Source organism: Helianthus annuus, chromosome 9, assembly GCF_002127325.2.
Source record: "Helianthus annuus cultivar XRQ/B chromosome 9, HanXRQr2.0-SUNRISE, whole genome shotgun sequence".
NCBI classification, from domain to species: Eukaryota; Viridiplantae; Streptophyta; class Magnoliopsida; order Asterales; family Asteraceae; genus Helianthus; species Helianthus annuus.
Genome location: NC_035441.2, coordinates 159,193,901 through 159,205,161, shown reverse-complemented (window position 1 = coordinate 159,205,161; position 11,261 = coordinate 159,193,901). Strand labels below are relative to the sequence as shown.

General features: G+C 37.9%; 1 long non-coding RNA gene and 1 other non-coding gene across 2 annotated transcripts; both read right to left on the bottom strand.

The window, feature by feature from the left end:
• Nucleotides 1-7,346: 7,346 nt before the first annotated feature.
• LOC110874764 lies at nt 7,347-9,504 on the bottom strand. Its single transcript, XR_002556203.2, has 2 exons — nt 9,343-9,504; nt 7,347-7,531 (listed from the first exon to the last, which is right to left on the bottom strand). It is a non-coding gene; the product is annotated as an uncharacterized LOC110874764 (long non-coding RNA).
• A 559-nt stretch (nt 9,505-10,063) lies between these two features.
• Nucleotides 10,064-10,170, bottom strand: LOC118482467. The gene has a single exon (XR_004868502.1). It is a non-coding gene; the product is annotated as a small nucleolar RNA R71 (small nucleolar RNA).
• Nucleotides 10,171-11,261: the final 1,091 nt, after the last annotated feature.

Here is an 11,261-nt window from a genome sequence, read left to right as displayed (position 1 = left end):
AATGACTCCGACAAATTATATTCTGATGAGTAATTTCCAATAAGAAGTGTTAAAACTGAAATGATTAACAAGGTTTTCAAATTAACAGAAATTAATATTTCTGAAATAAAAGATGTAAATCTTACTGAAAAACCCTAAAAAATACACTTCAAGAGTTCAACAAAGATTAAACAAGAAAAAAGATTACAGTTCTGGTTTGGGTTATCGAAAGAAACCAAACCATAACAGTAATTTCAAAAAGAAAGTTTAGGTTTTATTCCACCAGAAAATCATAAAAATGAGAAAATTTATAAACCAAAAACTAAATTTGTTTCAGGAACATCTTCTGAAGAAGAAAAAGAGAATTTATTCAGAAAGCAGACGAACAAAGAATTCCTTGCTAAGAAGCAAGAGGGAATGAAGAATAATGTTGCTCAGAAGAAGGAAATGAGAACCTGTTATCAATGTAAAAATGTTGGGCACATTGCATGGAACTGTCCAAAGGCAACCCAAACAAAACAGGAAGTTCATTCTAAACTCAAAGAAAAAGTTGTTGATAAAACTGAACCACCAACTGAAAAATTCAAAATGTTTAAAAATTCTACATTTGAAGTTGGTGAGAGTTCAAAACGTTTTTACAAAAGAAAAGTGAATCTGAACAACCACAAGTGGGTTGTTAAGAAATCAGATGTTAAATCTGGCGATGAGTTTGTTTCTTCGAAAGCAAAGGAGCCACTTTCTGGCGATGAATCTGACTCGTCAAAGTCAGAGGAGCCACCAGTTGAGCTAAAAAGTGATACTTCCGTTCTGGCAATGGATGATGCAAATTTTCCACCATTGACAAATGGAAATTAAAAGCAAAAAATTGGCAAAGTTGAGATTTCAAATCATTTCTTTTCTGAAAAAAAAAGAATTTGATGTTAAAAAAGCCTTTAACCCTAGAGTTCTAAATATTTTTGGAAAAATGGTTGACGGGAAGGTCAAAGGGGTAAAGGAATTCTATGAAAAGAATAAGAAAGGAAAGAAACCGAGTGATGATGACTCAGAATCACCCAAGGACCGTCAGGCTTGGGTGAATCTCTTTAACTGAAAATCCTGACTTGCCGGAACTCCCAGGTTGGTAATTGGGGAGTAGGAATCGGCATCTTTCTTAGAAATGAAAATGTTTGTGTGAAAAAAAACCTACAAGTGATTGTTTTTACAAGTGGTTAATCAAGGTCATTAAATTGAACTTGATTTAACTTTCATACAAGTGGTTGAAAGAACAACGTGATGAATAAATCCTCATGATGTGTGAAATCAACAAAACTAATTTTCCGGAAAAACCATTTTGATTAAAACAAACTTAAGTGTTTTGAAATCATAATGGGAAAATAGTTTGTTGTCAAGGGAAGTTCTGATTGTTTAAGCCAAGAGGATGGAGAATTGAAGCAATTCACATCAGTTTGTCATTTTATTTGTACAGTTTATTGAAAGTAAAAGCAATATTTTCAAATTTTCCTGGAAAATCAAAATTGAAACATATTTTTGATTTTAGGGGGAGTAAAAAATTTTTTAGCAATTTTGAAAATTTGAAAAATCCAAAAATATGATAAAACCAGAAAAAAACCTAAAACATTGAAAAATCAAAAATGAGTTTTGTTGTGAAAAATAGGAAATGATAGTACATCAGTGGACTATCACAACATGCTAAAGAAATGGAAAGTCAAAATGTTTTTAAACCAGTCTCACTGATGATGTGCCAGTAGACTTCGCACGACTAGTAGATTGAATTTGAGATATAAACATAAATATTAATACTTACTTATCTCGTGGGAACATCTCTCGGATATATGGGTAACCCCCGAAATCTTGTTTGAGAGATTTCCTGATTCTGAGATACTAAGTCTTTATACTGTTTGATATCTGGGGTATTATACCTGGTCTTCTGATATTGCGAAAGCAATGGCCTAGACCTAGTATAATACTTTATGCGCTTTAAAAGCTTACCCTCTGCATAAAAATTGAAAAATATCGAAAGATATGAATCAATTGCAGTTGAAGAAAAGATTCCCTAAAGGGAACACACCTAAAGTCGAGCCTTCATCTCTTTGACTGAACGGAAGTTCATACCTGAGCTCTCAAGGTCTCGCACTAACCCAGATACAGATATCAGATTGGTATACTCACCTGTAAGACTGAATCTAGGGAATTTTGATACGGGAGTATATTCTGAGGTGGGACACGCGAATAAGTTTAAGTCCTTAAAACACTAATTCGTATCTTGAATCAATTGAAACTTGTGTAGAAGTTTAAGTGGACAAAAATACTGACAATCAGAAGTGAATTTGTTTAAAAATTAAAGTTAAATCAAGATCAACGGTGTTAATGATTTGTCTCATAAACTGATATGATCCTCTTACACAAACTCACAAAAATATTGTCTGTAAATATTTCTTTATTGCATTTTTACATTCTGAAAATCTTTGATAAAAACCCAAAAAGAATGTGCTTTAGCATAAAATTTTGAAAATTAAAAAAAAATTATATTATTTTCGACAACTGATGTTTGGAAAGCTGATTTTCAAAATTCCAAGTGCTAAACATGATGAACAACAAGTTTGGGAGAGCTTGTTTGAAATGAGAAATGATCTTGAAATGATTAAATGGTTCATTAATTTGAAATCAAAATTTGTCTGTTATGAATACAAATGGTTAAGCAGAGATTAAAATTGTTATAAATAAAAAACCTTATGTTTTGGGTAGAGTATGTGCAGGTAAAAAGCTTTGAAAGAGCTAGGTTTCGACTCCTGAGGATTTTCTGCATAAGCATATGCATATTAGAGCCAGATTTCTGATTCTGTTGCTACGGAGAGCCAGGAGACGTTCCTAAACCTGTGAAAGATGCAGATTGTGAATTCCAGACTGCGATCCCGACTTAACGAAAGGGGGAGTCTGAAGACATAAAAGCCAGATTTAGTTATTGGAATAGCGTTCGAAATAGAAGCTGCTAATGCTGAAGAGCTTAATGAATCAAGATATATGATCAAGAGAATCAGAGAGAGAATAGAGTCAGGTTGAGATTCTGATAAGAGAATATAAAGATTGAAGGATGCTTACAGAGAAAGATACTTTGAAAGAGCGAGAAGACCGATCAAGACTGAAGACTCAATACACTGAAGACTCGTCATCATCCAAGGGGGAGTTTGTTGGTGCATATGTCTGTTGACTTCGTCTTGTATCGAGTCATGTAATAGAATAGATAGACCAAGACACGTTGTAAGAAAGAATCGGGAAACAGGCCTGAACCAGCAGGTTCATGTGTAACGCCCTAAAACGTAATACCTTAAAATGACGCAGCGGAAAATTTGGGCCTTTAAAATTTCTTTCTATCTTAGTCATATATCATACTTGGGGTTCGTTACTATAAATTTTTAAAGTTAATTAAAGGGTTTACATCGTTCGTTCTGAATTTTCACATCAATTACATATACGCGTTTGAGCTACGTGACTACTCTTCCCGTACAATTTTTGCCCTTGACTCGATCTTCAATCCTCCAATGCTTTAAACCGACGATAGACCGTGTAACCTACATCCACCACAAACATGCACATCATTAAAATTTGATAATCTACATTCATAATATATCATACATAATTAATTGACCACGCCGCAAGCTTTCTATGTGTGCCAGACTTTTCGATTATCCTTCCGAGTGCAATCTTACATTCCAATTCCTCAAAACTTCACGATGGACTACCATAGCATACCTGCAAATCTCATTTCATTCTCAAGGCACATGATTAGTAACTTAGTACTCAAACATATTAAGGCTATGCACACATATATACTAGCCCCATTCCCTCATGTACAATTAATACTACATCGTACCTACGCACATCTGTACGTGCACTTTTGGTCACATACTACACACACACATCATACGTACATACATACTTACATGTACCCGCGCATACCCCCATACCTCAAAACATACATGCCTGCATTCATTCGTATCTTCATATATTCACCAATGCATTTCTACACATGTACCTACTTTCATGCGTTCCTACATTCACGTCTACGATCACACGTACTCCTATACATACACTAGTACACATTTGCATACGCACACACACATTTCTATACTTCCACATATATACATACATACACTTCCACATACGCACTTACATTCGTACATCTCTACACACATGCATACATACACATATGCATACGAACATATCTCTTCTACATCTTAACATACAAGCATATTCTATACATACCTTTATACATACGTATATACACATCTACACACATACATACCCTTCCTACATTGTTACATACGTGCATATTCTCGTACATATCTATACACTTCTACATACGTACCTGCATTCATGTCTCTACTTGCATGCATACATACACATCTACATATGAACATACCTCCCCGCGATCTTTACACACATGCATATACTTATACCTATCTTTATACATACGCACATACTTTAACGATCATGTACTAGATCACACGTACCTCTTACATAATCATATGTTATTAATATGGGTCTTAGTCTTAGCTTTTTGGCCTATCAACATTTAAGAACCAACAGAATCATGTTTGGAAAGTCCGCCGTAGTCCACGGATATCATACCGAAGCCCACGGTACGTCAATTAACTTAAATAACGAAGTTTCAGCTTTTGGGACTTGGGAAGGCCGTCGCCGACGCCCCTAGGGCCGTCGGCGACGGGCCTTGCATTCACCCGTAGCCCAAAAACCCGTAGACAGGAAATTAACCCGTCAGCACAAAAATGGTTTTTCCCTTGCCCGTCGGCGACGGCCCCCCACCCGTCGGCTACGCCCTCTAGAATCTGCAGTTTTCTGCAGATTCGTTTCGTCGTCCGTACGCACTAAAACGTGCGTATCTTTTGAACCGTTTACCCGTTTAACCTCCCGTTTCTTCCTACATGCTTGTAAATTCGCATTCTACCATGTGGACTTGAAATCCCATATCCGAGTTAAGGAAATTCTTAACTTGTGAACTATCGACTTATTATTCATTTATGACTTGTTTGACCCGTTCCTATTTTCTTCAATAACACATTCGATTTAGCCCAGAACTTACAAGAACATTTTAGCTATAAAACCTTTACATTATCTGCACTTCCACTCACCCATTAACGTGCTTATGCCCAATCCTACCCGTCATCCGTAGACATTTCTTATTCTTCGTTTCATCATAACATCAAGACCTCATTTTGACCCATTACATCTACTTAGCAAAATCGTTGGTTTCATACCACCCATCCATTATTTGTCTCAACCATTATGCTAATTAACTAGAACGTAACCTTACTTAACAAATTAAGAAGTGATTCCGGAAATCACTTACCTTGTGCATCCGTGTTCGTAGCCGCTTACTTGCCTCATCTTGACCCGTTAGCCTTCCATGCTTGAGTACGTGTTAATGTAGTTCCTATCCAAGTGATTTATAGGGCTAGATGATCATGAATTCATGTACATGCATTAGATCCGAGCTGAATTTCCCTCTCAATTTGATATTTTTGTGAAACTAGGGTTGAACCCCTTTTTCTCCTTCCTGACCATCGACACACACACACACACACACACACTGTGTGTGTGTGGTGTTTTAATTTTATTTTTATAATTTCATGTTTCCCCACTTAACGGTTTTGGTCCCTCTAGTTTCATTTTGATTAGGTGAGGGATTATAACTCTTTTCTTTTTACCAACCGGGTTTTAATTTACCAAACCCGGTTTTGGGATGTTACAAGTCTACCCCCCTTAAATTAGGTTTCGTCCCCGAAACCTTTCTCATTTTCGTTTATACACAAATCTATGTTTGACTTCTTCTTATCAAATCTATACCTTCCATGCCATACTTCCATGTAACCTTCTCATTTCCTCGACCGGTTAGTAAAAGTTCATCGTCCCTATATATTCAAACTTATACTAATGCTTACTTATAAAGGCAACCATTACATCCTTTTATGTTTTAAATCCGTCCCACGGATTTAAACGTAACTTCCATACCCTTCATTCCTTCTATGTTTGAATCCATCTAGCGGTTTCAAACATATCATTCGTACCTTTTCTTTCTTACATGTGTTTAATAAAAACTTAAGGTTTTACCTACCTTCAGCAACTAGGTTTTAAGGTTAGTCATCTTAGTTGTCGAATCATAATTACTTCATTTTAGTTCTATCCATATATGAGTTTTCTTCTTCCTTACACATTCAACTACCCAAGTAAATGGGGTTCGGCATAAACACTCTCAATGAGAGTTAAGCATACACATTCGACTACCCACATAATTGGGTTTCGGCATAAACACTCTCAATGAGAGTTAAGCATACACATTCCACTACCCAAATAATTGGGGTTGGCATAAACACTCTCAATGAGAATTAAGCATACACATTCGACTACCCAAATAATTGGGTTTCGGCATAATCACTCTCAAGGAGAGTTAAGCATACACATTCCACTACCCAAATAATTGGGTCTTTCGCTTTTAATCATAACTTCTTCTTTCAATCCGTATAATGGATTAAGCTTCTAGCATTCATTAGAGCATTCAATATCACCCGTTCAAAACGGATGGTAGCTTATTCTTATTCGACTTGTTCGCTAGAACCGGTCGACTCGCATAACTTTTCATAACCTTCGTTAGCATAACCAAATCCGCAATGGATTTGCTATTTCGCATTCGCTACAACATAGTGCCCACCTGCTACCCAGTTCTACCGGACATACCTGCAATAATTGCCACGGTCTCACGAAAGTCATATGCTTCTTGCGTACTGGCCAGGTGCGCAATTCACACACTAGTTTCGTGCCTTCGTGTAATCATCGACTTATGCCCGAGAAATGGGTTTCAGTTTCGTGCACATTTCTAAAACTTCCCCAAGACCACATCATTGTCTTTCGTTTAATAATTACCCTCCCAAGGAGACCCTTCCTTTTTCTTTTGACATCGGTACTCATACATATTAGTAGTGTGTACCTGGGGTTAATTTGCCTATTTGCACCTTTGCCCGCCTTAGCGTTCATCCTATTCTGTATTCACGGATCATCCTCTTCAAACTCTTAAGCTTACCTTGCACATAACACACTATTAGTTCCTTCAAATACATAATCTAATACATACTTACATTCGCCTTTGCATTTAGGCCTTGATCGAGTCTTGGATTGTACGGGTTCTTGATTACGAGAGCACACCGTTTTGAGTTCAAGCATTTACTTTCTATTACTCGATTCTCTCAAACCAGGGCTCTGATACCAACTTGTAACGCCCTAAAACGTAATACCTTAAAATGACGCAGCGGAAAATTTGGGCCTTTAAAATTTCTTTCTATCTTAGTCATATATCATACTTGGGGTTCGTTACTAGAAATTTTTAAAGTTAATTAAAGGGTTTACATCGTTCGTTCTGAATTTTCACATCAATTACATATACGCGTTTGAGCTACGTGACTACTCTTCCCGTACAATTTTTGCCCTTGACTCGATCTTCAATCCTCCAATGCTTTAAACCGACGATAGACCGTGTAACCTACATCCACCACAAACATGCACATCATTAAAATTTGATAATCTACATTCATAATCTATCATACATAATTAATTGACCACGCCGCAAGCTTTCTATGTGTGCCAGACTTTTCGATTATCCTTCCGAGTGCAATCTTACATTCCAATTCCTCAAAACTTCACGATGGACTACCATAGCATACCTGCAAATCTCATTTCATTCTCAAGGCACATGATTAGTAACTTAGTACTCAAACATATTAAGGCTATGCACACATATATACTAGCCCCATTCCCTCATGTACAATTAATACTACATCGTACCTACGCACATCTGTACGTGCACTTTTGGTCACATACTACACACACACATCATACGTATATACATACTTACATGTACCCGCGCATACCCCCATACCTCAAAACATACATGCCTGCATTCATTCGTATCTTCATATATTCACCAATGCATTTCTACACATGTACCTACTTTCATGCGTTCCTACATTCACGTCTACGATCACACGTACTCCTATACATACACTAGTACACATTTGCATACGCACACACACATTTCTAAACTTCCACATATATACATACATACACTTCCACATACGCACTTACATTCGTACATCTCTACACACATGCATACATACACATATGCATACGAACATATCTCTTCTACATCTTAACATACAAGCATATTCTATACATACCTTTATACATACGTATATACACATCTACACACATACATACCCTTCCTACATTGTTACATACGTGCATATTCTCATACATATCTATACACTTCTACATACGTACCTGCATTCATGTCTCTACTTGCATGCATACATACACATCTACATATGAACATACCTCCCCGCGATCTTTACACACATGCATATACTTATACCTATCTTTATACATACGCACATACTTTAACGATCATGTACTAGATCACACGTACCTCTTACATAATCATATGTTATTAATATGGGTCTTAGTCTTAGCTTTTTGGCCTATCAACATTTAAGAACCAACAGAATCATGTTTGGAAAGTCCGCCGTAGTCCACGGATATCATACCGAAGCCCACGGTACGTCAATTAACTTAAATAACGAAGTTTCAGCTTTTGGGACTTGGGAAGGCCGTCGCCGACGCCCCTAGGGCCGTCGGCGACGGGCCTTGCATTCACCCGTAGCCCAAAAACCCGTAGACAGGAAATTAACCCGTCAGCACAAAAATGGTTTTTCCCTTTCCTGTCGGCGACGGCCCCCCACCCGTCGGCTACGCCCTCTAGAATCTGCAGTTTTCTGCAGATTCGTTTCGTCGTCCGTACGCACTAAAACGTGCGTATCTTTTGAACCGTTTACCCGTTTAACCTCCCGTTTCTTCCTACATGCTTGTAAATTCGCATTCTACCATGTGGACTTGAAATCCCATATCCGAGTTAAGGAAATTCTTAACTTGTGAACTATCGACTTATTATTCATTTATGACTTGTTTGACCCGTTCCTATTTTCTTCAATAACACATTCGATTTAGCCCAGAATTTACAAGAACATTTTAGCTATAAAACCTTTACATTATCCGCACTTCCACTCACCCATTAACGTGCTTATGCCCAATCCTACCCGTCACCCGGTTACCATTCCGTAGACATTTCTTATTCTTCGTTTCATCATAACATCAAGACCTCATTTTGACCCATTACATCTACTTAGCAAAATCGTTGGTTTCATACCACCCATCCATTATTTGTCTCAACCATTATGCTAATTAACTAGAATGTAACCTTACTTAACAAATTAAGAAGTGATTCCGGAAATCACTTACCTTGTGCATCCGTGTTCGTAGCCGCTTCCTTGCCTCATCTTGACCCGTTAGCCTTCCATGCTTGAGTACGTGTTAATGTAGTTCCTATCCAAGTGATTTATAGGGCTAGATGATCATGAATTCATGTACATGCATTAGATCCGAGCTGAATTTCCCTCTCAATTTGATATTTTTGTGAAACTAGGGTTGAACCCCTTTTTCTCCTTCCTGACCATCGACACACACACACACACACACTGTGTGTGTGTGGTGTTTTAATTTTATTTTTATAATTTCATGTTTCCCCACTTAACGGTTTTGGTCCCTCTAGTTTCATTTTGATTAGGTGAGGGATTATAACTCTTTTCTTTTTACCAACCGGGTTTTAATTTACCAAACCCGGTTTTGGGATGTTACATCATGCAACCTGGCCAGTTCGTGCGAACTGACCAGTTCGTGCGACCTGGACAGGACTGGTTCGCGCGATCTGGCTTTCCCTATATATAGTGAGTCTTGGTTCTTCATTTGTAACTTCTGATTCCGGTAGCAAAGCTCTGCCGAAGTGTCGCCAGCTCTTGTATATGTGTCAAATCAATACAATCGACATTTAATCTACTTCTAAGTGCAAATCAAGCTGCAATGAAGATCAAATCAAGGAATTCCGCCTCTGATTTGGTCTAGAACTCTTCTGAACGTCTCGTTTGATCGATTCCCCGATCCTACACCGCCCTCTAAAACCGCTAAATTAATAACCGAAATAGATACATATTCAAAAGAGGACGGGGAATCTTTATACGAAACTTGGGAAAGATTCAAGGAGCTATTGAGAAAATGCCCTCATCATGGTCTCGTTGTGTGGCAACAAGTACCCACAAACTCGCCCTCAACCCACCAAGAAACTATCCCACAAAATTCCGAACCAACCAAAAACCCCCTCGGTACCCTACCCCGGTCGGTTACTTCACCAAAAGACCGATGAGCAATTCACAAAATTCATAAACTTACTAAAACAATTGCATATCAATCTCCCATTTGTAGAAGTCCTTACTCAAATGCCAAAATATTCAAAATTCATAAGAGACTTCCTCACCCACAAAAGAAAGATCGAAACCTTGCAATTGGTCAACCTAAGTGAAGAATGCTCAGCCATACTGTCACACCCCGACCTCCACGTGTCACCGGTGGGCCCGGTGTGGGGTACAGTGACGTGGTTGGCATCGTCATAGACGAACAACACAATATAATAATGCACAGCGGAAGCAGAAATAGATACATTTCAACTTTAATTAAATGTAATAATAAATATCACAGTAGTTGAAACGGATCCACAGGCGGATCAAATAAAAATAGGATAAAAATTGTTCAACAGTTATTTGTCGTCCGAGCTTGCGAGACTATAGTGGACGCTCTTAGGAAACAGCCAGCCTAGTTCGTTTAGTACCTGCACTTAACCTTTTGGGAAAAATACGTCAGTTTACACTGGTAAATACAAATCAACTGACTCATTTTGAAAATGATTGAAAATTGATTTAAATGCACAAGGCATAAATATTTTTATTAACTTGGGATAATTATGCAATATAAACTTGTGAACGAATTACATGTACTCGTACTTTTGGTGGCCCGGGATCTGCTGTCCGGGCTAAAGATTAAATGACACACCACATTAAAGAGTTATACACGTCGGGTGTACGCCTACACCCCGTGCTCTGGTCGTGGCCATCTCGTAAGATAATGACAAGGATATCCGGGACACGGTCAATAACCCCCCAAAACCTAAAGTAAGACAAGACTGTTTAAACGAGTCGCACAAACTATTCAAGACTGTACACCCATAGGGCGCAGGATTTGTGCGCTCGATCAAGCGGTATACTATATACCGTACCCCAAGCCCGTATAGGGAAAATAAGTCAAAATGTATTTACCTGAGCAAGTATGAA